Source organism: Protopterus annectens, chromosome 16.part0 (genome assembly GCF_019279795.1).
Source record: "Protopterus annectens isolate FY-2018-M chromosome 16.part0, PAN1.0, whole genome shotgun sequence".
Classification (NCBI taxonomy): domain Eukaryota; kingdom Metazoa; phylum Chordata; order Ceratodontiformes; family Protopteridae; genus Protopterus; species Protopterus annectens.
The window spans coordinates 77,046,213-77,052,245 of record NC_056750.1 but is presented as its reverse complement, the minus strand read 5'-3'; the positions used below and the strand labels follow the sequence as shown (position 1 = coordinate 77,052,245).

Sequence of the window (6,033 nt, the reverse complement as noted above, 5' to 3'; positions counted from 1 at the left end):
TTTTGTAGCACAACAGTTCTTATTGCATTTAGTTTATCAGTCACCAATTCTAGGGTGGAAATTGCTCATGACTTCTTGACAGCTTTCTCAGCTCCCAGATCGATTTGACTGCTCCATAGGCTGGTGGTATTCCTGCCCTGGATATAACACTGTTGCCCAAGTCCATATGAGTTAATTTACTTTTGTCTTTCACTGAATTATGGTCTTTCCAACCAGCTTCGATTTTTCCAACTGGATTCACAGGTTTTTTTAACTGGACCTTCAGATTCTCGAGCTGTTTTCCTTACGTTTTGTATTTTACCCAAAGGTAATTCTGCAGTATGTCTTATTGCTGAAACCAGATAACCCAAAAAACAACTGCCGGACCAATTCTCTGGTAACCATTTATATGCCTTTTTCCCACAAATAAAATCATTACTTTGGTACTAATACGTGTTATTCCTGCATGAAACATTTTTCTATCCTTAATAGACAATTGCTTAGTTAAGACTGGATTGTCACATACTGCATTTAATGTAGTTTTCATTGAACTCAGATATGAATCATGGTTAGTATTACAAACAGTGCCCCCACTTTTGACTTTAATGTAACATTTATAAGACATTGTTATATTACCATTACTCCAGCCCACCTGGAGGGTATCACTTTTGTAGAAACATACAACTCCTTTTTGTGTGACAGGTAAAAATAAAGCAATTTTGTCCTGTGATCTCACAGTTTCTGTATAAAAAAACTTTCCAAAGTCTCATTTTATCCACAAAGGGACAGTGGGCATTACAGTCTTTTATATGCTGTTGGTATAGCTGTACAAACCCAGCAATTTGAAAAGTTTATAGTCTCTGTATACACTTGCTTCATGGCCAGGTATGTGTTAAAGTTTGGATGCCAGTCTATAAACAGTTTATCACGTCTTCTCACTTTTGGTTTGGTGCAGTGCAGAAAAACCACAATAAGAGAAAAATTGTCATATTTAGTCAACAAATATGCAATAGTTCTTGGGTTGCTCTGCTTTTTGTTTGCTTTACTCTTGGCCATTTTGCCCTTGTGTATCAGTCACAAAGTTCTTATTCAGCTGAAAGTTCTTTTGTCTGAAAAAGAGTTAAACTGCAAAACAGATTTATTTATTAACAGTTTCTTTATATAATTAGCTAGTGAACTGTCAGCCTCCAGCTCTGCAGGCATGAGAGCTTTTTACTGAGGCACATAATATGCCCTTCCAAAGGGGATTAGACCCTTTACATTTGTTACTGTTTTCATGCTCAGCAATGCTAGAGGTAAACAGCAAATCCAATTTTCTGAGTCTCACTCATCAACTTCCTTAACTTGTTTTTAAAATCCCATTGTACCTCTCCACCAGTCCTGCTGACTGTGGGTGGTAAGCAGTGATTCCTTAAGGAAATCCCAAAAATCTCCCAAGTTGTTGAATTGTCTGATTGACAAAATGTGTCCCATTGCCACTATAGATTCTTTCCGTATGCCAAATCTAGGAATTATTTCCTTTACTAGGGCCTTTGCCACTGTTGCTGCATCCGGATTCCTGGTTGGAAAAGCTTCTACCCATTTTGAAAACATATCTATGATCACTAAACAGTATTTCTTTCCTTCACATTTATTCAACTCTATGAAGTCCATACAAATAGTATGGAATGGATATGGTGGTGTAGGAAACTCCTTGCTTGTTTTAAATGCTCCTTGTGCATGGTGCTTGTTACAAGTATGACAAGCTGCACAAAATTTTATTGTATAATTTATGTATCCATATGTTTGGAATATTTTATTTACTAACTGTACCATCCCTGTTGAGACATGGCTCTGCCCATGGCTCAACAAAGCTGCATATTTAAATAAATTAGACGGCAATATTGTTTTTTTTTTTTTTTCCTTTGGAAATGTACAGTCCATTTTCAAAAATTGCACCTTGTTTTACCCAGTTTTGTTTTTTGCTTTTGTAGTAAGCATTTGCATTGTTTTTAACATGTCTAAATCTAAAATCTCAAAGGGTTGTAATTTTTCATTCAAAAATAAAGTTTCTGAGTCTGAGGCTGCTTGCTTTGCAGCTGCATCTGCATTACCTTTTGAAATCTTATCCTGTTGTTTTGTATGAGCTACACATTTACAAATAGCTACTTTGGTAGGCAACTGAATAGATTTTAATAGCTCCAAAATAAATTATGATTAATAGGTTTTGCACTGGATGTAATCATCCCTCTATTTTATTTATTGTTGTGCAAACACATGCACTGTAGAAAAAGCATACTGATTATCAGTATATATGTTTACTTTTTTGCCTTTTACTAAAATACATGCTCCTGTCAAAACTACCAGTTCTGCTGCTTGAGCATACAAGTTGTGTGGCAAAGTTTGTGCTTTTAAATTTTTAGTGTCTGTAACTACTGCATACCCCACCAGATTTTTCCCTGTAGGACCCCTTTTGCATGAGCCATCCACGTAATATGTCACCTCAGCATCATCCAAGGGCATATCTGTAAGATCTTGTCTAGGTAAAGCTAACTGTTGATATGAGGTTGACTCAGCAGTATGGTCATACATGAAAGATGTCTAGCAGGAGAAAGGTATGCAACTTTTTCTTTGTAGCAGAACTATTGCAACTGCATGAGGCATTCTCAATGTGAGAGGGTGGAATAACACCACTGAGGCTGAAGCCTGCACTGCCATTGCTGCTGCAACTACTGCTTGTACACAGTGAGGCAAAGATTGCACCACTGGGTCTAACTGTGATGAATAGTAAGCTTATGGGGCATTGCTTATCCCCATGTTGTTGCTTTAATACTGATGTCATGTACCATTGCTTACAATCTATGGTCTAAAAAAAAAAAACGTTTGTGATAACTTGGAAGTCTTAAAACTAATGAAGAAGCTATTAACTGCTTTAACCTGCAGAAAGCCATTTCTGCTTTTGTTTTCCATTGTAAAATAATTTGGTACCCAGTTCCAACAAAAATTAGTTGTACCTAAGAAAGACATTATTTTTTTTTTAGTTGTTGGTTTGGGTGCTTGCAAAATTGCTGTTTTTTTTTTTTCTTTCCCATTATCTAGTATTTTACCTTTATTGAATATCACATATTCCAGGTATCTAACCTGTGTTTTTTTTCCAACGTTGTAACTTACTTTTGTTTACTTTGTGTCCTTGTATTACTAAAAATTTTAATAATGCTACTGTATTCACCCTGCACTGCTGCTGGGTGCTGCTAGCAAGATGTCATTTACATAAAGTAAAATTTGACTACCTTCTGGTGGGTAGACCCTGCCAGGTTGCTAGCCATTTTTGTGCAAATATTATTGGGCTCTCACAATATCCCTGTGGTAGTCGAGTATATGTATACCTTTTACCCTGAAATGTAAATGCAAACCAATATTGACTATCAGGATGTATAGGTATTGAAAAGAAAGCATTGCTTATATCTACCACAGTAAAATACTTCTGTTGTGGCTTTAAATCATTTAACAAGGTATGTGGGTCTGGCACAGGTGCTCTAGGTATTACTGCATTATTTACAGCTCATAAATCTTGTACCATCTGCCATTCCCGTTTGCTTTTTAACAGGAAATAGGGTGTATCACATGGTGAATCAGGAGATTCTACCAGTACTCCTTTTTGAGTAATGCTGCTTATTATAGGCTTAATTTTTACTTTTGCATTCTTTCCAAAATGTATTGTCTTTTCTGTGGTCTAAAAGCTGACTTTGGGGTAATTGTAACTGGTCCTGCTGCTTGAATAAGCCCTACATTTAACTTGCCTGTTGACCACAGAGTTGTTGGAATTTTACACAAGGCCTCTTCTTTTCTTTTAATAAAATGCTAATCAGCTGTCCTTACTAGATTGCAAGTGTACAGCTGTATGTGTCTGTGTCAACCAATTCAGTTTTGTTTTATATCCCTTGTCCTGACATTTTTAAATCAGTCTGTTTTCCCATTTTGTTACCTTTTTTTTTAAGTCTGCCCATTTAACACTTTTGTTTTTTGTCAAGCTGACATGTGGCAGTCTATTGGACTTATACAATCTCATGAACTCCTGAGGTAATGAACAGCTTACTACACTGTTTCCCTCAGTATCCCAGCATAAAGTTTGTAATATTAATTTGTCAGCAGGATTCTTACTTATATTTCTTATCAGGTCCTGGTGTGCTACAGTAGTATGGAGTACAATGTAACAAGTGCTGCTGATCAGTGTCAAGGGAGGGTACCTTACTGATGGCTACGTTTATCAGTTCTTTGGTTACTGCCCCTGGACCAATCATAACTAGGTCCTGGCTGTACCAATAATAGGCTTCACCCTCTGATCACACCACAAAAGCATCCATTTGTCTTTGTGCTTCCATACCCTGCATGGTAGGAACTACTGCTATGCCAAATATCTGCACAAGGTCTCTTCCCAGTAAGTTTACTGGATATTTTGCAGAAACTACAATTTTACTTTTCTGAGTCATACCTGAAACAGGGTCAGTTATTGCTATATTATGGGAAAGTGGTTCCCTGTATAGCTGTCCATTTGCTGCTTTTACTAATATATAATCAGGTGATTCAGAATGTTTTGGTAACTTGGAGGGGTGTATCAAAGTCCGTGACGCTCCTGAGTCACACAGGAAACCAGAAGTGTTACTTCTGGTTTTGTATTTGCTAGGTAGAGCTCCAGGCTCAACAATGCTAAATCTAAAATTTTATTTTCATTTTTATCCTCTACATCTGTTTGTACTTCCTCTATTCCCTCTACTACATTCACATTTTTTTTTTGTTTATTAACCTTTCCTGATGATTTTTGGTTATTATCACTATCATATAGTCAGTCCACATCTCCTTTATCTTCTGTCATTGCTTTTTTATTTTGTTTATAGTCCCTAGCTAGATGCCCTTTTTACCTGACTGTAATACAAATACTTCAGCCCCGTCTTCAGCAGTGAAGACTTGTGCCTTTTTTTCTTTTTACTATTAAAGTGTCTTTCAGTACGTCTAGCATACTCAAGTAAGGCTTGCAGCCTGCTTGTTCAGTGATCTATCATATGCCTTGTAATAAAGCTACTAACAGAGGCAATGCAACCTTTTAAAAATGTATTTTTTTAATTGTTGTTTAAAGCATTTTAATAATCTAGCATAATATCCATCTACTGTCTCATTTTCCTGTTGTATGCATTAATTAATGCAAGTCCAGTCTGCTCTAAGTTTTCATTTTTTAGAGATTCTGTCTGTTAGACCTTTCACTCTGTTGTCTAAAAATGTTTCAGAATTTAAGCTTTTGTTTTTTTACAATTTGCTTCCTCAATCCACCTATGTGCTTGAGGTATGCCTAGTTGGTGCTGTTTTCTTTTGCCTGACGCCCTGCATCAGATTAAAGCTTGTTTAAGGAGTTTAACTAGTGAAAGTTTATCTAGTTTACTATCAAATTTATAGTTGTTAACATATTTTGCAAAATATCTCACATTATCTGCTTACTGCAATTGCATATGCTTCACATTATCCGTTAGCGGATCTCGTGATCTCTTAGTGCACTGATCTCCCATGTCTTAAAAAGACTGTTACGTAACCCTTCTCTTGTACCACGTGGTATCTTATTTCCCCATATCCACAGTAGTGTCTAGAATGACTGTTTACTTTGCTTTGTTATTCCCTGATCTATGACTCAAGATACAATACTTTGACTCTCTCTCCCTGCTATCACAAACCTTAGCAATAGCACAGTGTAACCTGGTCCCTGATCTAAAACAAAGACAAAGAGGGAAATTTTTCTTACCTGAGCCTCCGCTACTGCTGTTTTGTCTTCTTGGGGCCCAGTCTTCCGCTTTTCAGCCACAGATCAGAAAGTGGACAGCCTCTTTACACACAACAATTCAGTCGGAGGTCTTTTCACTTTAAGAAGAACCATTTTGGTTTGGCAGCTTCTCCCTGCAGATTTATAACCACCCATGCACTCTGTGACCTGCAGCTTACCAAGGGAATTCCGGTCCGAAGGACCAAAATTTTAAATAAATTGTTAAAATCAGACTGTAAAAATCATTAGGCATTTTTAAAATGACAGTC

General features: G+C 36.8%; 1 long non-coding RNA gene across 1 annotated transcript; it reads right to left on the bottom strand.

Moving 5' to 3' along the window:
• Window positions 1–844: 844 nt before the first annotated feature.
• On the bottom strand, window positions 845–5,780 carry LOC122790705. The gene is made up of 3 exons (XR_006363033.1): window positions 5,747–5,780; window positions 5,211–5,216; window positions 845–917 (listed from the first exon to the last, which is right to left on the bottom strand). It is a non-coding gene; the product is annotated as an uncharacterized LOC122790705 (long non-coding RNA).
• Between the last annotated feature and the right edge of the window lie 253 nt (window positions 5,781–6,033).